Below are 22,779 nucleotides of genomic sequence, written 5' to 3'. Positions count from 1 at the left end.
AGGGCCAGGGCCAGGCCCAGTGCGGCACTGGCTCCAGACCCCAGTGTGGCATTGGGGTCAGCACTGATCCCCCCCCAGGGAAAACCACTGTCAACCCCTGGCTCTGGCACTGCAGCACAGCGCCCCCTAGCACCAGGCTGGAGAACGGACTGCATGGGGGAGCCATTCCCCCCCCCCCACACACACACACAGATTGGGGTGTGGTTATTGGCCTGGCCTGTTCGACAGGCTGCCTCTCTTCCCTGCCTGCCTCGCCCCAGGCGCCTGGGCTCAGGCCCCCGGCAGGATGCCGCCCTCCTCCTGCCCCCAGCCCCACCGCAAGGGCTGACCGGGAAAGAGGCCACCCAGATCCAGCCTCAGCTCCTCCACCCTCAGAGCCCTGTGTGTCTGGAGGCTGGGGGCCAGTCCTGGGCTCTGCCAGGGCCAATGGGCAGGGCGGGCCCCCCCCGTGATCCCTGGCTACCCTATCGGGTGTCTCAGGGAGGCCTCACTCAGTGTAGCACTGATGGCCTCGTCTGCCAGGCCCGCAGGCCTCTCCCCAGCATCGCCCAGCCACCAGGGTGACCAGCAGACCAGCAGTCCAGGGGTGTGCTGGCGAGGCCTGATGGCGCCAGCTGAAAGGTCCACTCTCAGTGTGGAGCAAACACGCCTGAGGCACACTGAGCAGCGTTCCTTTCAAACGTACATGTGGGCACCCAGCCATGGAGGGAGGGTGACCGAGGCCTACAGCAGGGAGGCCAAAGGACACATTTGCACGGAGCGCCAGGATGGGCATGCAGGAGGGCTCAGCCCAAAGTCATTAATAACACACATTACCTGATGGCCAAGAAAGGCAGCCGTACGGGTTTAAAAACTGACATGATTCAGAGGGGGAGTGAAGGCAGCTGTAAAAAAAAAAAACATATAACATAAATGGCTGAAAGGGGGCATTGATACTAATGACAAGCAATCAAAAACTAGGCACAGCCGCACATAGATAAGGAAAGCAAAAGACCACAAGGTGAAATCGATGGCCAGCAGCGAGAAGGACAGTGAGGAGTTTTTGAAGTGCATTAGGAACAAAAAGAATCCTCACCATGGTATTGGTTCAGTATGAGGTGGAACCGGTGGCTTTGGCAATAATATTGCAACAAAGGAAAAAGTGTTCAATAAATATTTCTGTTCTTTATTTGGGGGGGGAAATCAGTGGTGTAGTTATGATATTGATGCCACTCACTCCATTCCACTAGCAGCTCAGGAGGCTGTTAAACACCAGCTACTAAACTTAGACATTTTAGATGAGCAGGTCTGGATGACTTGTATCCAAGAGTTTTAAAAGAGCAGTCTGAGGCATTGGCTGATCCATTAATGTTGATTTTCAATAAGCCTTGGCACACTGGGGAAGTTCCAGAGCCAATATTTTAAAAGGCTAAACGGGATGACCCAGGTAATTATAGGTCTGTCAATCTGACATTGAGCCTTGGCAAGATAATGGAGTGACTGATAAGGGACTTGCTTAATAAAGGATTAAAGGAAGGTAATGTAATTAACATCAATCAACATGGGTTTATGGAAAATAGACCCTGTCAAACTAAATTGATAGCTTTTTTTTTATGAGCTTACAAATTTGGTTGATAACGGTAACAGTGATGATGTAATAAATTTATACTTCTGTAAGTCATTTGACATGGTACTGTGCGAAATTTTGATTAACAAACTAGAACCATACATTAAATGGCTCAGTGATCGGTCTGAGACTGTTGTCACTGAGCAGGTGTGGGGTTCTATGCGGGGGGAGGCCCGTGCTTTACACTCGTTAAAATTTTTATCAATGACCTGGAAGAAAACATTAAAGCATCACTGACAAAGTTTGAAGATGCCATGAGGCTTGGGTGAGGGAGGGGGTAAATAATGAAGAGCACAGGTCACTGAGCCAGACACTCCGGAGCACTTGTGTCAAGCTTGCCCTGCAGTGGCTCCAGAGGGTGAGGACCAAACTCAGGGCAGGCGGCTGGGAACCAGGGCACAAACCCCAAACTGGCTGTGAGCGCTGTACTTAGATTTCACCAACTGTCAAGTGTAAACTCCACTGGACCTATCACAGCCTTAACCTGGAGTCACAGGCGGTCCCCTTGGGTACTCCGCTCTGTCTCACCACGCAGGGGAGCCTGCCTTTGGGATAGCAGGTCCCGTCCACCAAGCATCACAGCGAGATTCAGGTTACTTCCAGTTCCAGCAGATCAGTCATGTGCCCCAGGTCAGCGGCACTTTAGCCCTCACACCCAAGAGAATGCTTGAAGCCAACCCTATAATAAACTAGCTACGGCTTTATTAAATTGGAAAAGAAAATGCGCGTTCTTTCAAGTGAAAGCAGGTGAACACACACACACATGAATTACTGTCACAGATCCACAGACCTGCTGCTCTGGAGCAGTCTCTGGGAGGCCCCCTTCAGGGAACTAGCCCCCACCCTTAGGGTCACACTCTTTCACTAGGGCAAGCCACTTGGCTTCACTGCCTCCTGGACCCACACCTTGGAGCCTTCAGCACCTCTGCTTCATGCCGTGAGCTCCCTTTAGTGAGTCCACCTGAGAGGGGCACCTGAGGGAGACATGTACCCCCAAAGGGAGCCATGCACCCCCCCCAACCTTTAGCATCTGCCATGATGCTTGGCCAGCACTAGAAAAGTGGTCAGGTTTATTCGATGGCTAGAACATAGAATCATAGAATATCAGGGTTGGAAGGGGCACAGGAGGTCATCTACTCCAACCCCCTGCTCAAAGCAAGACAGATCCCCAATTAAATCATCCCAGCCAGGGCTTTGTCAAGCCTGACCTTAAAAACTTCTAAGGAAGGAGATTCCACCACCTCCCTAGGTAACCCATTCCAGTGTTTCACCACCCTCCGAGTGAAAAAGTTTTTCCTAATATCCAAAATAAATCTCCCCCACTGCAACTTGAGACTATTACTCCTTGTTCTGTCATCTGCTACCACTGAGAACAGTCTAGATCCATCCTCTTTAGAACCCCCTTTCAGGTAGTTGAACGCAGCTATCAAATCCCCCCTCATTCTTCTCTTCCGCAGACTAAACATCCCCAGTTCCCTCAGCCTCTCCTCATAACTCATGTGTTCCAGACCCCTAATCATTTTTGTTGTCCTCCGCTGGACTCTTTCCGATTTTTCCACATCCTTCTTGTAGTGTGGGGCCCAAAACTGGACACAGTATTCCAGATGAGGCCTCACCAGTGTCGAATACAGGGGAACGATTACGTCCCTCGATCTGCCGGCAATGCCCCTATTTATACATCCCAAAATGCCGTTAGCCTTCTTGGCAACAAGGGCAAACTGTTGACTCATATCCAGCTTCTCGTCCACTGTCACCCCTGGGTCCTTTTCTGCAGAACTGCTGCCTAGCCATTCGGTCCCTAGTCTGTAGCGGTGCATGGGATTCTTCCGTCCTAAGTGCAGGACTCTGCACTTGTCCTTGTTGAACCTCATCAGATTTCTTTTGGCCCAGTCCTCCAATTTGTCTAGGTCCCTCTGTATCCTATCCCTCCCCTCCAGCGTATCTCCCTCTCCTCCCAGTTTAGTGTCATCTGCAAACTTGCTGAGGGTGCAATCCACGCCATCCTCCAGATCATTTATGAAGATATTGAACAAAACCGGCACCAGGACCGACCCTTGGGGCACTCCACTTGATACTGGCTGCCAACTAGACGTGGAGCCATTGATCACTACCCGTTGAGCCCGACGATCTAGCAAACTTTCTACCCACCTTAGTGTCCATTCATCCAGCCCATACTCCTTTAACTTGCTGGCAAGAATACTGGGGGAGACCGTGTCAAAAGCTTTGCTAAAGTCAAGGAACAACACGTCCACTGCTTTCCCTTCATCCACCAAGCCAGTTATCTTCTCATAGAAGGCAATTAGATTAGTCAGGCATGACTTGCCCTTGGTGAATCCATGCTGACTGTTCCTGATCACTTTCCTCTCCTCTGAGTGCTTCAGCATTGATTCTTTGAGGATCTGCTCCATGATTTTTCCAGGGACTGAGGTGAGGCTGACTGGCCTGTAGTTCATTAGCCTTTTTCCAGTCGTCCGGGACCTCCCCCGATCACCATGAGTTTTCAAAGATAATGGCCAATGGCTCTGCAATCACATCCGCCAACTGCTTTAGCACTCTCGGATGCAGCGCATCCGGCTCCATGGACTTGTGCTCGTCCAGCTTTTCTAAATAGTCCCAAACCCCTTCTTTCTCCACAGAGGGCTGGTCACCTCCTCCCCATGCTGTGCTGCCCAGTGCAGCAGTCTGGGAGCTGACCTTGTTCATGAAGACAGAGGCAAAAGCAGCATTGAATACATTAGCTTTTTCCACATCCTCTGTCACTAGGTTGCCTCCCTCCTTCACTAAGGGGCCCACACTTTCCTTGACTTTCTTCTTGTTGCCAACATACCTGAAGAAACCTTTCTTGTTACTCTTAACGTCTCTTGCTCGCTGCAACTCCAGGTGTGATTTGGCCTTCCTGATTTCACTCCTGCATGCCCGAGCAATATTTTTATACTCTTCCCTGCTCATCTGTCCAATCTTCCACTTCTTGTAAGCTTCTTTTTTGTGTTTAAAATCAGCAAGGATTTCACTGTTAAGCCAAGCTGGTCGCCTGCCATATTTACTATTCTTTCTACACATCGGGATAGTTTGTCCCTGTAACCTCAATAAGGATTCTTTAAAATACAGCCAGTTCTCCTGGACTCCTTTCCCCCTCATGTTAATCTCCCAGGGGATCCTGCCCATCAGTTCCCTGAGGTTGTCAAAGTCTGCTTTTCTGAAGTCCAGGGTCCATATTCTGCTGCTCTCCTTTCTTTCCTGTATCAGGATCCTGAACTCGACCATCTCATGGTCACTGCCTCCCAGGTTCCCATCCACTTTTGCTTCCCCTACTAATTCTTCCCGGTTTGTGAGCAGCAGGTCAAGAAGAGCTCTGCCCCTAGTTGGTTCCTCCAGCACTTGCACCAGGAAATTGTCCCCTACATTTTCCAAAAACTTCCTGGATTGTCTGTGCATCGCTGTATTGCTCTCCCAGCAGATATCAGGGTGATTGAAGTCTCCCATGAGAACCAGGGCCTGCGATCTAGTAACTTCTGCGAGTTGCCGGAAGAAAGCGTCGTCCACCTCATCCCCAGGGTTCGGTGGTCTATAGCAGACTCCCACCACGACATCATCCTTGTTGCTCACATTTCTAAACTTAATCCAGAGACTCTCAGGTTTTTCTGCAGTTTCATACATGAGCTCTGAGCAGTCATACTGCTCCCTTACATACAGTGCAACTCCCCCACCTTTTCTGCCCTGCCTGTTCTTCCTGAACAGAGCATGAACAGTCCTTGGTTAGCGCAGAAAACAGACTGTTACAGCCTGGCCCATCTTGGGCAGCCCAGAGCCCTCTGACCCCTCTTCTGTCCCAGTCGAAGAGAGTCTCTGGAGTCCAGTAGCCCACTCTTAACAACCCCCCCGACTTGGCCCCACCTCAGTCCTTTGTTCTAGTTTCTGGGCAAACCTGGCTGGCTTCCTGCGGCGGGGTGGGCCAGCCACCTTAGGTACCAAATGTCCAGACAATTGGAGTGGTCCAGGCCCAGACAGTGGGTATCAGTCATACCTGGAGCACTGGATCTCTGCAGTGAGTAAACAACCCTTTCCTGCCACGTCGCTAACAATGCAGCACATGGGGAAACTGAGGAACGCACAATATTCACATAAAATATTACAGAAAATTCCCCCTCCATCACAGTTACAGTCTTAAGTTTCCAATGGTAATACAAGCTGTGATGAAGTGGGGTTTATTCATCTTGTTATGTTGCATGTGAGTCTTGCTGTCCTATATTTGGGCATGGCTACACTTGCAGATGTAGAGCGCTTTGAGTTAAACCAGCCTTCGGAGAGCGCAGTTGGGAAAGCGCTGCAGTCTGTCCACACTGACAGCCACAAACGCACTGGCATGGCCACATTGGCGACACTTGCAGTGGCATTGGGAGCGGTGCATTATGGGCAGCTATCCCAGCATGCCAGTGACTGCAACGTGCTTTTCAAATGTGCAGGACGGTGGAGTGTGACAGGTAGTGTGTTGTGTGTATGTGGGGGAGAGAGAGTGGGTTTTTGTGGGGCTGAGAGCATGGCAGTGTGCTGTCTTGTAAGTTCAGACAGCAGCAGACCCCCCCACGCCGCGTCCCTCTCTCATGCACAGCATTCCACACTAATGGTTGCTTTGTCTCGGAGCAGATAAGCAGCCGGCTGTCAGAAACGGAGCTTTCAAAGGGCATATCTGCATTCCTATCGCGACTCCAAACAATGACAAGAGTGGCCGCTTGACTTCAGGGGATTATGGGCCATTTCCGGAGGCTGATCAGAGCGCAGTAATGCAACACCTCGGCCACACTGGCACCGTGGCACTCCAGCAGGGGTGCAGCAAACATTATTCCCCTCGCCGAGGTGGAGACCAGCAGGGCTGTAGCCGCGGAGTCAGAGCGCTCTACGTGCCTTGCCAGCAGGGCCAGCTCCAGTGTTCTTGCCGCCCCAAGCGGCAAAAAACCAAAGAACAAAACACCTCGCTGCTGAACACAGAGGCGGAGCGATGGAGCGGCCGCTGACTTGCTGCCAGCGACCGTAGGAGAGTCGCGTCCCCGCCGCCGAATTGCCGCCGAGCGTGAAATGCGCTGTGACGGAGCAGCCGCCGAATTCCCGCCGCCTCCGCGGGTGGATTGCCGCCCCAGAGCCCGCCGTCCTGCCGCCCCTTTACATTGGCCACCCCGGGCACCTGCTTGGTTCGCTGGTGCCTGGAGCCGGCCCCGCTTGCCAGTGTGGACGGGTCGTGAGCTAGTGCGCCCGGGGCTCCTTTATTGCGCTGTAACTCGCAGATGTAGCCACGCCCTCATACTGTGTGTACCTCAGTTTCCTAGTGTGCTGCACCAACACGTCTGTGGTGGGAATTGGGTGTGTGCGTTTGCTGAGGCCCTCAGGGCAGGTGAGGCTGCCCAGCTGTTTGCACCTGTGTAACCGGAGACCCAGGAGGGGGGTGAGACCAGGTGACACCTTTGGCCTGGGAAGCAAGACAAGGAGAAGGGATATGGGGGGTGGGGGGAAAGGTCAGGTGGATGGAGGCTGGCAGTCTGTGTGGGGGGCCTGGAAGAGGGGGAATCCAGGGCGTCTGGCCCAGGATTCCCAAGATGGACTTGGCTGAACATCACTGAAGTCTGTAATAGCAAGCTCTGTTCTACGCTGTGTTCCTGTCGCAAATAAACCTTCCGTTTTACACTGGCTGAGAGTCATGTCTGACTGCGGAGTTGGGGGGCAGGACCCTCTGGCTTCCCCAGGACCCCGCCTGGGCGGACTCGCTGTGGGAAGCACACGGTGTGGACGGGGTTGCTGAATGCTCTGAAGTCAGACCCAGGAAGGTGGAAGCCGTGTGAGCTTCTTGCCCTGAAGACAGTCTGTTCCCAGAGCTGGCTCCCCCAGAGTCCTGACTGGCTTCGTATGGAGTAGTTCCAGAGCATCGCCCGGGGACTCCGTGACCCAAGCTCTGCTCATAAACAAGCTCTGTGTGTCCTTTAGAGCAGAACAAGAAGAATGGTCTCAAGTTGCAGTGGGGGAGGTCTAGGTTGGAGATTAGGAAACACTATTTCACTAGGAGGGTGGTGAAACACTGGAATGCGTTACCTAGGGAGGTGGTGGACTCTCCATCCTTAGAGGTTTTTAAGGTGAGGCTTGACAAAGCCCTGGCTGGGATGATTTAGTTGGGGTTTGGTCCTGCTTTGAGCAGGGGGTTGGACTAGATGACCTCCTGCGGTCTCTTCCAACCTTGATATTCTATGATTCTATGATTTAGGGCTAGGCCAGACTACACTGCTGGGGATCCCTTGCTTATGCCTAGATACTTTGCCCCCAGAGTCCAAGCAGCAATGAGATCCAGTTCCTCCTTGTTATTCCCTTCCCCTTTCTTCTCTGAGCTGCAAACTCAGCTGGTGGAAGGAATTCACTTGCAAGATTTATCTTCAGGGCAGTGCAGGGTAGAGTAAACAACCAAGTCTTTTGTGCTCTTGAATATTCCTCTCTAGGCCGTCTGGTGTCACTGGGCCTCCTTTGCCAGGCAGGACAGACACCATCTGTTGGAGATTAGCACGTCACACCAGTTAATGGGTTTTCCTGTCTCGTGAGTGACACAGTCACAGAGGCTCACTGTGCAAACCCGCAAATGTGGCATTATAACAAGGGGCATGGCTATTATGTGAGATTAATGCAGGCAGCCGTTTACAAGCGTTCCATAGTCTGAACACTAAACCCATTCTTACAAGTCCAGCCCCTGCTACCACAGTACTATGCACAGGTGAGCCAGAAAGGTTTCAACTGTGTGTTTGCCAGTGGAGACATGAGGCTGTTGGCATGAGCTGGCACCTGGCCCGCCAGTCTCACAGCTTGGTAAACTGGGCACAAGCAAGCAAAATGCATTTGAATGCAGTTAAATGTAAATGTCTACAGCTAGGAACGAAGCACGTGGGCCACCTTTACAGGGCGGGGAGGGGGATATATCCTGGGAGGCAGCGGCTCTGAAAAAGCTTTGGTGGGAGCAGGGGGTGGATAATCAGAAGAACATGAGCACCCCGTGCAATGCTTCAGCCCAGAGGGCTTGTGCGACCCTGGGATGTTTAAACAGGGGCGTGGGAAGCAGGAGCAGAAGGGTTCTTTTACCTGTGTACTTGGCACTGGTGCGACGGCTGGTGGAATCCTGTGCCCAGCTCTGGGGCCCACAATTCAAGAGGGCTATTGATAAATTGAAGATGGTTCAGAGGAAAGTGTTATGAAGTGGGACTGTTCTTAATGTTTCCTCTGAATAGTGTGGGGCTGCCTCAGTTTTCCCTAGGCAGTTCTTAAGTCTCTAGGTGGTGGAGTAAGGGTGTATGATCATTGCAGAGCCCTAGAGGGCAGGTGTGTGCAGGGGTCTGGACACAGAGAATGGCCGACACCCTGTTTCCTGGCAACTGATGGCCTGGGCCCTTCCCCCACTGCAAGGTGAGAGCTAAAGGGTTGGAGAATAAAGGAATCAGGTGCCCTCCTGGCCCAGGAAAGGAACAAAGCCCAGAGGAGGAGGGGCTGGAGGGAGTTTCAGTTTGGAGCTGACTGGGACATGGAGTGAAGTGCAGACGTAGTTGTCTGGCTAACTGCCCCCCAAAAATGGACCAAGCTGAGGGGTCCTGTTCTCTGCACCTACAAGCTCTGTGTTAGACCATGTTCCTGTCATCTAATAAACCTCTGTTTTACTGGCCAGCTGAGAGTCCCGTCTGACAGCGGAGTTGGGGGGCAGGACCCTCTGGCTTCCCCAGGACCCCGCCTGGGCAGACTCGCTGTGGGAAGTGCACGGAGGGGCAGAGGATGCTGAATGCTCCGAGGTCAGACCCAGGAAGGTGGGAGACGGGTGAGCTGTGTGTCCTGCAGACAGGCTGCTCACAGAAAGGAGACTGCCCCAGAGTCCTGACTGGCTTCATGGGGAGCAGTTCCAGAGCATCACCCAGGGACTCTGTGACAGACAGCCACAAGAACGGTTAAAGGATTGGAATACGTGCCTTAGACTCAAGGAGCTCTGTCTACTTAGCTTAACAAAGAGAAGGTTACGGGTGGCTGGATCAGTACCTACATGAGGACAACCTATTGAATAACAGGCTCTTCAGTGTAGCAGACAAAGGTCTAACATGAGTCATTGGTTGGAAGTTGAAGCTATGCAGATTCTGGTAGGAAGCAAGGCGTACGTTTTACACAGTGAGGGTAACGAAAGATTAGAAGGGTCGTGGTGGAGTCTCCATCTGCCAGCTCTTTTAAAACTCTTGGATGCAAGTTAGCCAGACCTGCTCATTTGAAAATACTCTAACTTTTGTAGCTGCTGATTACCCCCTTCCTACAACCCAAGAAGAATGGAAGGAGGGTTAGCAGCCCTGAAGTGGCAAAGAGTCTGAGCAGCCACCTACCATGGCTGGAGTCTGAGCAGAGCGCACGGAGAGACAGAAATGCTGGAACCTGGCAGCTCAGGCTCTGAGGTGGTGAGGCTGTGTATCCCATCCTTGTGGAACAGCGTGACCCTTTGCGGAGGTATGATACACTAAAGGGTACCCCAAGGAGACCCTCTAAAGGCCAGGACACAGCACAGACCCTGCAAATCTGGGCCACAATGTGCCAAGGCACCTGGATCGCCATCATCGCTGGCTCTGGCTCTGGGCAAAAGGAGCAAACCTTTCCTGGGGTCTGACCTTGCTCCAATCCAGCATCCGCCTGCCATGCACCCCTTTGTGGGAACAGGATCCCTGGCTGCTCCAGAGGGGGCCAGCAATACAGCCTGAAATGACAGCATCCCGGTGGCCAAGGGCAGTGGCTTTGGCTTTCCCTTCATCACTCTCCACTGCATTTGGCTGAAGAATTGATGGGACAAAGCCTGCAGCTTTGGGGGCGAGTGAAGACGGCTCCAGGTGCAGCTCTGCGACCCTTGACAAACAGAGTGGGCTGGGAGCGCAGGCTCCTGCCCAGGGAAGGGAATGTCACCCTTCTGCCAAGCAGGATCGGCAGCAACAAGGGCCAGGGTCAGTATGGGGGTGGGTGTCATCTTCAAATTACAAAACAAAACCAGCTTGAGCCCCCCCACCCCCCGAAATCTGGGGAACTAAGCAGCTCCCGCTGGACGCCACTAGGGACCACTCCCCCGTTTAACACATCCCTCCCTGCATCCCACTCTGCTGTCTGAGGTCAGTGAGGTCCCGGAGCCAGGACGCAGTCAGGCGGGGTCAGCCGCAGCCCTGTGAGGGCCAGGTAGGGGGGCCGGTGCTGCTGCCATGTCGCACAGCCTCCGCCTCTCGCCATGCCGTGTCCCCGGTCCAATCCCACAGCACCACACACCTCGCCCAGCTGTTTCCCCCACTCGCTGGGCAGAGGGTGCTGGTGCGGCCGCATCTCTCGCCACTAGGCCCCCATTAACCAGGGTGCCACGGGCTGAGGGGTTCTTGGTGATTGCTGCTCTCTCACTGCCCCTGCCTACTCTGCCCCGTCTCTCACGGCAACTATATCCACACACCAGAAACCCCAGCCCCGGACAGCCAGGGCGGTGACAGGAGGCCCACGGTCACCCTGAAGACCCCAGGACTATTCATTGGTGCTTCTTAAACACTGGAAGAGCCAAATGCTAACTAAGCACCTTAAACAGTCTTGTCACCACCGAGCCCAATATTCCCTCACGCCATGCTTAGTGAGTGAGGTTCACTATGGTGACCCCCCCGCCCCAGTTAGGGTATATTAAATACAGTTCTGATGTCTCCTAGTCACGCAGTAAGGATAACAACATTTCATTGCCCCTACCCCCAGGAATTTTATGTGAATTTTATCCCAGAATGACCAATATTGATCTTGTCAAGTAGGTGTGTCTATGCAAATAAGATCTGTTCACGAGGTCCTTTTCTCTCGTTCATCAGCCGATGGCAAGAGAGAGAACTTGTGTAGACCACTGGATTATATCAGTAAAGCCGAAGGCCTCTACCAAGGCTACTGAAACCCCGGGCCACAGGCCCACACCATAGCACTTCCCGTAGGGTGCCTGAAATTACAGCTACAGAAACCAGAAACTGCCACAGCGTGGGGGGGGTCCAGGCCCTGCCCCCCTTTTCCTGGGATTCCCCATGACTCTCAGCCAGCCAGTAAAATGGGAGGTTTATTGGACCACAGGAACACAGTCTGAAGCAGAGTTTGTGGGTCCAACCAGGACCCCCCAGTCAAGTCCTTCTGGGGGAGCAGGGAGCTTAGACCCCAGCCCTGGGGTTCCCTGTGTTCCTCCACCCAGCCCCAAACTGAAAACAAAACCCACCCAGCAGGCTCCCTCCTGCCGCCTCTGTCCAGTTTCCTGGGCCAGGGTGTCACCTGGCCCCACCCCCTTCCTGGCTCAGGTGACAGGCTCATCCCCTGCTCTCCCATCCCCAGTGCAGACAGTCCCAGGAAAATGGACATCCCCGGGTCAATCCACCCGGCTCCCTGCTGTGTCAAACTGTTCCTGCAGCCACAGCGCGGCCTGGCCTGGTGGGAGCCGTCCGCCTGGCTGTACGGAGACAGGCAAGGTGCAGCTGGGCCATGCTTCTGCCTGAGGCGGCCACAGCAGCTCGCCGAGGGGGTGCCGAGCAGCCCTTTGAAACGCATTGTCCAACCTGCAGCCCAAGGCTGCGTAAGGGCTAAACGCTGCGGTGGGGGAACAGCAACCCTGGGGCAGGGAATGTGGGCATGGCTACGCAAATGAGATTGGGTCAGCCGAGCATGGCTGTGGCCATGCTAACAGGATGGTGTCACAGACTCATATCGTTCAGTGCCAGGAGGAACCACGACGACTGTCCGATCCGACCTCCTGCACAGCCCAAGCGAGGGCCCCCCACCAGCGATTCCTGCACCCAGCGCATCCCTCTGCGTGCACCGGAGCGGGTCTGAGAGAGCAGGCCAGAGGGGCTCAGCTCTGCTGGACAGATTCCAGGGCACAGAACCAACTCCAGCCTTAGGGCAGTTGGCCCAAAGTCTCATGATTACAGATCTGTGCCTCTTTCCACTCTGAATTTGTCTAACTTCAGCTTGCACCCACGGGATGACATTCTGCCTTTTCCTCTACCTACACCCCGAAACCGCCTTCCCACACAGGTTCCTTTCCTGTGACCATGTCACTTCCTACCCTTCTCTCGGCTACACTAAAGAGCTTGCGCTTCTTTAGCCTCTCACCTTAAGACAGGTTTTCCAGCCTTCCAGTCCCCTTGTAGCGCCTTCCTGAGCCTTTTGTAGTGGGTTAGCGGGAGGCCCTGCTGCCTCACTCCACCTTTCCAATGGTTCCATGTTGTGTTTGAAGTGCCCACCCAGAACGGGGCACAGTATCCAGGCCCAGTTTCACTAATGGCATAGACACACGTAACACCGCCTCCCTGCTCCTACGTACTAGTCCCTGCTTCTACGCCCAAGAGCCGTATTGCCCTCTTAGCGACAGTGACATGCTGGAGCTCATGTTCTCAAGCCCCTCCCGTGACAGGTGATGCTCTGGGGCTCACCCAGCCCAGTGAGGGATTGTCACCCCTGCCCTGTACCCTGGGTGTGTCCACGCTGTGCAGCTGTGGCTCAGCGCCCTGGCACCAGCAGCCTGTTCACAGCACAGTGCCCTCACCCTGGCATCTGCCAGCCTGGTTACTCCTGGCAGGGCGACACTGGCTGCCCTTCCAGTCCCGAGTCTCCCCAGCACGGTTTCTCCCGCAGAGTCCAGTCCCTCTGCCTGGACCTCCCAGCAGTTCTCATGCTGGCTGCCTCCAGGGAGAGCCAGCGCCCCCACCCCAGCTGGCTGAGCTGGGGCTGGGGGGGTTAACCCCCTAGTTTAGAAGGCAGTGGGGTAAAACTGAAGTCCTCTCTGGCTGGTTTGGTGCCTTAGTAATAAAGAACACCCAGCCTGGGGCTGTGACTGCCCTGCTCTAAGCAATTTGTCCTGAATTGATACTCTCAGTCATGTCCCACAAAAGGCAACATCGTTACAGAGACCGTATCAAACACTTTGCTAAAGGTAGGGTCCAGACTGACCTAGGCAAATTGGAGGATTGGGCCAAAAGAAATCTGATGAGGTTCAACAAGGACAAGTGCAGAGTCCTGCACTTAGGACGGAAGAATCCCATGCACCGCTACAGACTAGGGACCGAGTGGCTCGGCAGCAGTTCTGCAGAGAAGGACCTAGGGGTGACAGTGGACGAGAAGCTGGATATGAGTTAACAGTGTGCCCTTGTGTGATGAAGTGGGACTGTTCTTAATGTTTCCTCTGAATAGTGTGGGGGTGCCTCAGTTTCCCCTAGGCAGTTCTTAAGTATCTAGGGGGTGGAGTAAGGGTGTATGATCATTGCAGAGCCCTAGAGGGCAGGGGTGTGCAGGGGTCTGGACACAGAGAATGGCCGACACCCTGTTTCCTGGCAACTGATGGCCTGGGCCCTTCCCCCCTGCAAGGTGAGAGCTGAAGGGTTGGAGAACAAAGGAATCAGGTGACCACCTGGCCCAGGAAAGGAACAAAGCCCAGAGGAGGAGGGGGGGCTGTAGGGGGTTTTCAGTTTGGGGCTGGCTGGGACATGGAGTGAAGGGCAGACGTGGTTGTCTGGCTCACTGCCCCCCAAAATGGACCCAGCTGAGGGGTCCTGTTCTCTGCACCTACAAGCTCTGTGTTAGACCATGTTCCTGTTGTCTAATAAACCTTCTGTTTTACTGGCTGGCTGAGAGTCACGTCTGACTGCGAAGTTGGGGTGCAGGACCCTCTGGCTTCCCCAGGAGCCCCGCCTGAGCAGACTCGCTGGGGGGAAGCACACGGAGGGGCAGAGGATGCTGACCCAGGAAGGTGGAAGCTGTGTGAGCTGTGTGTCCTGAAGACAGGCTGCTCACAGAAAGGTGACTGCCCCAGAGTCCTGACTGGCTTCATGGGGAGCAGTTCCAGAGCATTGCCCAGGGACTCCATGACACCTTGTTGCCAAGAAGGCCAATGGCATTTTGGGATGTATAAGTAGGGGCATTGCCAGCAGATCGAGGGACGTGATCGTTCCCCTCTATTCGACATTGGTGAAGCCACATCTGGAGTACTGAGTACTGAGTAGTGTGGGGTCCAGTTTTGGGCCCCCCACTACAGAAGGGATGTGGACAAATTGGAGAGTCCAGCAAAGGGCAATGAAAATGATTAGGGGGCTGGGGCACATGACTTATGAGGAGAGGCTGAGGGAACTGGGATTGTTTAGTCTGCAGAAGAGAAGAATGAGGGGGGATTTGATAGCTGCTTTCAACTACCTGAAAGGGGGTTCCAAAGGGGATGGCTCTAGACTGTTCTCAGTGGTAGCAGATGACAGAACAAGGAGTAATAGTCTGAAGTTGCAGTGAGGGAGGTTTTATGTTGGATATTAGGAAAAACTTTTTCACTCGGAGGGTGGTGAAGCACTGGAATGCGTTACCTAGGGAGGTGGTGGAATCTCCTTCCTTAGAGATCATAGAATCATAGAATATCAGGGTTGGAAGGGACCCCAGAAGGTCATCTAGTCCAACCCCCTGCTCGAAGCAGGACCAATTCCCAGTTAAATCATCAGATTTTTAAGGTGAGGCTTGACAAAGCCCTGGCTGGGATGATTTAGTTGGGGACTGGTCCTGCTTTGAGCAGGGGGTTGGACTAGATGACCTCCTGAGGTCCCTTCCAACCCTGATATTCTATGATTCTGTAAAGCTAACTTGGGAGAACCGCTGTGTCAACCAGCCAAAGCCAGCCTTGGGGAGGCTACAGAAGCACACCTCACCCTGCGACAGGGCCAGCAGGCAGACCGTCCCCATTGCAAGGGGGCAGATCTCCTGCCTGAGGAATGCCATCAGCACTGGGGACACATACCAGGAGCGCCCGAGGATCAGCCCTGCCAGACCACCAGGAGCTAGTTGAGGAAAGCCCTGAAGCCCCCAGAATGGCAGTGAGCACCTGCGTGAATGGAACAGCTCTCAGCACCAGCTCAAAGACTAATTCTGTGGGATGGTAGCAGTAGCAGGCTGTTATCCCTGGTGTGTACCAACACGGGAGGGGGACATGACACCCACCATCAGAGTGTGAGACGCCCACAGTCACTGACAATGAGACACTAGTCTGGGCCTATCGCGGGTAGTTCTCTAAAAACGTCTGCTCAGTGTGCAGCGGCAGTGAAAACAGAGAACAGAACGTTGGGAATCATTAGGGCAGGGATAGATAATGAGTCTGAAAATATCACCTTGCCTCTGTATAAATCCATGGTACGCCCGCACCTTGAACACTGCGTGCGGATGTGGTCGACCCATCTCAAAAAAGATATATTGGAATGGGAAAAAGGTACAGAAAAGGGCAACAAAAGCGATTAGGGGTATGGCATGGCTTCCATATGAGGAGAGATTAAAAGGACTGGGACTGTTCATATTAGAAAAGAGACGCCGATGGGGGGATCTGAGAGAGGTCTGTAAAATCATGGTGTGGCAAAAGTGACTAAGGAAGTGTTATTTACCCCTGCACAAGAATCAGGGGTCACCCAATGAAATTAATAGGCAGCACATTTAAAACAACCACAAAAAAGTTTCTTCACCCTATGCACAGTCAACTTGTGGAACTCCTTGCAGGGGATGCCGTGAAGGCCAAAGTATAACTTGGTTCAAAGGAGAACTAGATCAGTTCCTGGAGGACAGGTCCATCAATGGCTATTAGCCAAGATGGGCAGGGATGTGACCCCCGTGGTCTGGGCTGGGTGTCCCTAAGCCTCTGACTGCCAGAAGCTGGGACTGGATCATCAAGCCCTCGGATCGCTACCCCTTCCTGCTTCTCCACGTGGGCACCAATGATACTGCCAAGAATGACCTTGAGCGGATCACTGCGGACTACGTGGCTCTGGGAAGAAGGATAAAGGAGTTGGAGGCGCAAGTGGTGTTCTCGTCCATCCTCCCCGTGGAAGGAAAAGGCCTAGGTAGGGAGCGTCGAATCGTGGAAGTCAACGAATGGCTACGCAGGTGGTGTTGGAGAGAAGGCTTTGGTTTCTTTGACCATGGGATGGTGTTCTATGAAGGAGGAGTGCTGGGCAGAGACGGGCTCCATCTTACGAAGAGAGGGAAGAGCATCTTTGCCAGCAGGCTGGCTAACCTAGTGAGGAGGGCTTTAAACTAGGTTCACCGGGGGAAGGAGACCAAAGCCCTGAGGTAAGTGGGAAAGCGGGATACCGGGAGGAAGCACAGGCAGGAATGTCTGTGAGGGGAGGGCTCCTGCCTCATACTGGCAATGAGGGGCGATCAACAGGTTATCTCAAGTGCTTATATACAAATGCACAAAGCCTTGGAAACAAGCAGGGAGAACTGGAGGTCCTGGTGATGTCAAGGAACTATGACGTGATCGGAATAACAGAGACTTGGTGGGATAACTCACATGACTGGAGTACTGTCATGGATGGTTATAAACTGTTCAGGAAGGACAGGCAGGGCAGAAAAGGTGGGGGAGTAGCACTGTATGTAAGGGAGCAGTATGACTGCTCAGAGCTCCGGTACGAAACTGCAGAAAAACCTGAGAGTCTCTGGATTAAGTTTAGAAGTGTGTGCAACAAGAGTGATGTAGTGGTGGGAGTCTGCTATAGACCTCCAGACCAGGGGGATGAGGTGGATGAGGCTTTCTTCCGGCAGCTCACGGAAGCTACTAGATCGCATGCCCTGATTCTCATGGGTGACTTTAATTTTCCTGATATCTGCTGGGAGAGCAATACAGCGGTGCATAGACAATCCAGGAAGTTTTTGGAAAGCGTAGGGGACAATTTCCTGGCACAAGTGCTAGAGGAGCCAACTAGGGGGGGCGCTTTTCTTGACCTGCTGCTCACAAACCGGGAAGAATTAGTGGGGGAAGCAAAAGTGGATGGGAATCTGGGAGGCAGTGACCATGAGTTGGTTGAGTTCAGGATCCTGATGCAGGGAAGAAAGGTAAGCAGCAGGATACGGACCCTGGACTTCAGGAAAGCAGACTTCGACTCCCTCAGGGAATGGATGGCCAGGATCCCCTGGGGGACTAACTTGAAGGGGAAAGGAGTCCAGGAGAGCTGGCTGTATTTCAAGGAATCCCTGTTGAGGTTACAGGGACAAACCATCCCAATGAGTCGAAAGAATAGTAAATATGGCAGGCGACCAGCTTGGCTTAATGGTGAAATCCTAGCGGATCTTAAACATAAAAAAGAAGCTTACAAGAAGTGGAAGGTTGGACATATGACCAGGGAAGAGTATAAAAATATTGCTCGGGCATGTAGGAATGATATCAGGAGGGCCAAATCGCACCTGGAGCTGCAGCTAGCCAGAGATGTTAAGAGTAACAAGAAGGGTTTCTTCAGGTATGTTGGCAACAAGAAGAAAGCCAAGGAAAGTGTGGGCCCCTTACTGAATGAGGGAGGCAACCTAGTGACAGAGGATGTGGAAAAAGCTAATGTACTCAATGCTTTTTTTGCCTCTGTCTTCACGAACAAGGTCAGCTCCCAGACTACTGCACTGGGCAGTACAGTATGGGGAAGAGATGGCCAGCCCTCTGTGGAGATAGAGGTGGTTAGGGACTATTTAGAAAAGCTGGACGTGCACAAGTCCATGGGGCCGGACGAGTTGCATCCGAGAGTGCTGAAGGAATTGGCGGCTGTGATTGCAGAGCCATTGGCCATTATCTTTGAAAACTCATGGCGAACCGGGGAAGTCCCGGATGACTGGAAAAAGGCTAATGTAGTGCCAATCTTTAAAAAAGGGAAGAAGGAGGATCCTGGGAACTACAGGCCAGTCAGCCTCACCTCAGTCCCTGGAAAAATCATGGAGCTGGTCCTCAAAGAATCAATCCTGAAGCACTTGCATGAGAGGAAAGTGATCAGGAACAGCCAGCATGGATTCACCAAGGGAAGGTCATGCCTGACTAATCTAATCGCCTTTTATGATGAGATTACTGGTTCTGTGGATGAAGGGAAAGCAGTGGATGTATTGTTTCTTGACTTTAGCAAAGCTTTTGACACGGTCTCCCATAGTATTCTTGTCAGCAAGTTAAGGAGGTATGGGCTGGATGAATGCACTATAAGGTGGGTAGAAAGCTGGCTAGATTGTCGGGCTCAACGGGTAGTGATCAATGGCTCCATGTCTAGTTGGCAGCCGGTATCAAGTGGAGTGCCCCAAGGGTCGGTCCTGGGGCCGGTTTTATTCAATATCTTCATAAATGATCTGGAGGATGGTGTGGATTGCACTCTCAGCAAATTTGCGGATGATACTAAACTGGGAGGAGTGGTAGATACGCTGGAGGGGAGGGATAGGATACAGAAGGACCTAGACAAATTGGAGGATTGGGCCAAAAGAAATCTGATGAGGTTCAATAAGGATAAGTGCAGGGTCCTGCACTTAGGACGGAAGAACCCAATGCACAGCTACAGACTAGGGACCGAATGGCTAGGCAGCAGTTCTGCAGAAAAGGACCTAGGGGTGACAGTGGACGAGAAGCTGGATATGAGTCAGCAGTGTGCCCTTGTTGCCAAGAAGGCCAATGGCATTTTGGGATGTATAAGTAGGGGCATAGCGAGCAGATCGAGGGATGTGATCGTTCCCCTCTATTCGACATTGGTGAGGCCTCATCTGGAGTACTGTGTCCAGTTTTGGGCCCCACACTTCAAGAAGGATGTGGATAAATTGGAGAGAGTCCAGCGAAGGGCAACAAAAATGATTAGGGGACTGGAACACATGAGTTATGAGGAGAGGCTGAGGGAGCTGGGATTGTTTAGCCTGCAGAAGAGAAGAATGAGGGGGGATTTGATAGCTGCTTTCAACTACCTGAAAGGGGGTTCCAAAGAGGATGGCTCTAGACTGTTCTCAATGGTAGCAGATGACAGAACGAGGAGTAATGGTCTCAAGTTGCAGTGGGGGAGGTTTAGATTGGATATTAGGAAAAACTTTTTCACTAAGAGGGTGGTGAAACACTGGAATGTGTTACCTAGGAAGGTGGTAGAATCTCCTTCCTTAGAGGTTTTTAAGGTCAGGCTTGACAAAGCCCTGGCTGGGATGATTTAACTGGGAATTGGTCCTGCTTTGAGCAGGGGGTTGGACTAGATGACCTTCTGGGGTCCCTTCCAACCCTGATATTCTATGATTCTATGGATGACAGGGACAGATCACTCAATAATTGTCCTGTTCTGTTCAGTCCCTTTTACACATTTGGCGCCAGCCATTGCCAGATACAGGGCAGTGGGCTAGATGGACCATTGGTCTGACCCGGTGTCACAGAGCCACAGGTCCAGTGCTCTGGAGCAGTCCCCGGGAGGTCCCCTTCAGTGTTTCAGCCCCCCCCATTCCCTTAGGGTCACACTCTCTGGCGTCAGTCCCTCGGCTTCACCACCTCCTGGGACCCACCCTCGGAGCCTTCAGCCTCCTGCTTCACACCGTGAAGTCCCCTCAGGGAGTCCTGGAGCAAGAGGCCTGCGGGAGGCTGCAGCCCCAGAGGGAGTCCTGCATCCCCACGGCCTGACTGGACGTTCTGCAGAAAAGGATCTAGGGGTTACAGTGGACGAGAAGCTGGATATGAGTCAGCAGTGTGCCCTTGTTGGCAAGAAGGCCAATGGCATTTTGGGATGTATAAGTAGGGGCATAGCGAGCAGATCGAGGGACGTGATCGTTCCCCTCTATTCGGCACTGGTGAGGCCTCATCTGGAGTACTGTGTCCAGTTTTGGGCCCCACACTACAAGAAGGACGTGGAAAAATTGGAAAGAGTCCAGCGGAGGGCAACAAAAATGATGAGGGGACTGGAAGACATGATTTATGAGGAGAGGCTGAGGGAACTGGGATTATTTAGTCTGCGGAAGAGAAGAATGACGGGGGGATTTGATAGCTGCTTTCAACTACCTGAAAGGGGGTTCCAAAGAGGATGGATCTAGACTATTCTCAGTGGTAGAAGAGGACAGGACAAGGAGTAATGGTCTCAAGTTGCCGTGGCGGAGGTTTAGGTTGGATGTTAGGAAAAACTTTTTCACTAAGAGGGTGGTGAAACACTGGAATGCGTTACCTAGGGAGGTGGTAGAATCTCCTTCCTTAGAGGTTTTTAAGGTCAGGCTTGACAAAGCCCTGGCTGGGATGATTTAACTGGGGATTGGTCCTGCTTTGAGCAGGGGTTGGACTAGATGACCTCCTGAGGTCCCTTCCAACCCTGATATTCTATGATTCTATGACTGCAGTGACGCTCGGCCAGCGTGTGAGAGCTGGGGGTCAGTGGGGGTCTGGACACAGTGCAGACAGGCTGTGGTTACCACAGAGAACAGAAAGTTACAGCAAAGTCCAGCTGGGTCAGTCCAGAGCCCAGCACACCCAGATCCCTCCCTGAGCCCAGGCCAGGCGCTTCTGGTTCTAGCAGCCCCCACTTAGCAACACCCCCCCCCCAAGTCCCTCCTCAGCCCTTTGTCCTTTTTCCCAGCAGACATGGTCACCTGGCCTCCTCATCAGCCTTTTGTCCTCCCACTGGTCACAGCCGGCTGGCCTCCTGCGGAGGGGCCAGGCCATGGGTGCCAAATGTCTGGGCAATTGGAGTGGCCCTTGTTTTCGGGGACGGTCCATCGGCCCGGGGCCCAGACCCCAGGCAGCCCGGTGTCTATCACACTTGGATCTCTGGGGCTCTGCAAAGAGCAAACATCCTCACCCCCCTCCTCCCCCACCAAATTAACCATGCAGGGGAAACTGAGGCATATCACAGTATGCATACAAAACATTACAGGCAAACCCCTCTCCGGCATATCCAATATGCCCATTCTTAGGTCCCCCAGGCCTCGCAGCAGGACACTGGACACCCCCTTCACCTCAGATGTTTGTCTTTGTTTGCTCTGTGGGGCAGCGATGGTCTCTGCCTCGCAGGAAATTCCCACAAACTAAGGGTCACAGTCACCCTCCCATAGCACAGGCCCTGGGCACCCCCAGGCCTCTCCTGTGGCACAGTCATGCCCCAGGCTTGCCTGCCCCATCCATGGCTTGTTCTCTCTTCCCACATGGGCTCTGGGCTCTCCTGGGCCCCACCCTGAGGCGCTGAGGGCTGAGGACAGATGGGAAGGGAGGTCTCAGGGCTGGTTGGTCTGGATGGCCACAGAGGCTCTGGGGGTGCTGGGCTGGGCTGCAGGGGGTCGAGGGCTAGAATGGGGCAGGGAGGGGCCTGGGGTGAGATGGGAAGGGAGGGTATGTGGCTGGTGGGATGGGGCTTTGGCCAGAAGAGTATAGGGCTGGGGCCGGTAGGGCTAGGTATGGGGCCAGGCCAGGGATGACGTATGGGCCCAGGGCTGGGCCGGGCGGGCATGGGGCTGGGCCAGGGATGATGTATGGGCAGATGTATCAGATCGCACAAGATAAACAAGCAGGGAATTTCATCAGCGCCCATCATGGCTTTAATTTGGCTGCCTAATGAGTCAGATCCAGCCGCGCAGATAAAAGTTGTCAGAGCCGCAGCCCTAATGAATTTCTTGCCACTTGTAATCAAGGCAGCTTGTCGGAGGGGGATGATTAATGGGTCCCCAGAGGAGACGCCGTCCCTCCGCTGCCATTCGCACTAATGCAGCCGCCAAGAACTTCGCCGAACCAGGCACAGAGCAGGCCTGGGGCTTGGGGCAGAGCATGGCCATGTGGGGGTCCACGCTGGGGTGGGGGGACACGAAGGGCGGAGGAGGCGGCTTGAAGTGGGACAGCAGGAGTGGAGGGGAGGGGAGCAGGGACAGGAGTGGGGGCGAGGAATGGGTGGGGGCTGTAGTAAGAGGAGGGGAGGGAGAGGTAGGGGCTGGGGGTAGGGCTACGATGGAGTGGGGGAGGGAGGGAGGGGCAGGAGGGGAAGGGGGAGGAAGGGAGGGGCAGGGTTAGGATAGAGTGGGGCAGAAGTGGGACAGGAAGGGACGGACAGGGCTAGGAATAAGTTGGAGGGATGTGGAGGGGAGGAGGCAGGAGGGGAGGAACTGGGGCAGGGGTAAGAGTGGGGGGAGAGATGGGGCGGGGTGAGGGCTAGCTGTCGGGGGGCGGGAGAGTCCTGACCTGGGTGTAGGCGCTGCCCCGTTCCAATGCCCCCAAGGCGTGGTACTCGGTAGGGGCAGGGGGTGCCCGCCGTTCCCCGGGGGCCGCCTCCCCTCCTTTGTCCCTGCTGGCCATCGCCCAGCCTGTCCGTGGGGCCAGGCAGCCGCAGCTGGGAGCCCAGGCCTGAGGAAGGCTCGCGCCCCTGCGTGCCCTGTGCTCTGCCCCAGCA

The sequence above is a fragment of the Lepidochelys kempii genome, chromosome 2, assembly GCF_965140265.1.
Source record: "Lepidochelys kempii isolate rLepKem1 chromosome 2, rLepKem1.hap2, whole genome shotgun sequence".
In the NCBI taxonomy this organism is placed as follows: Eukaryota; Metazoa; Chordata; order Testudines; family Cheloniidae; genus Lepidochelys; species Lepidochelys kempii.
Note: the sequence above shows the minus strand (reverse complement) of the source record.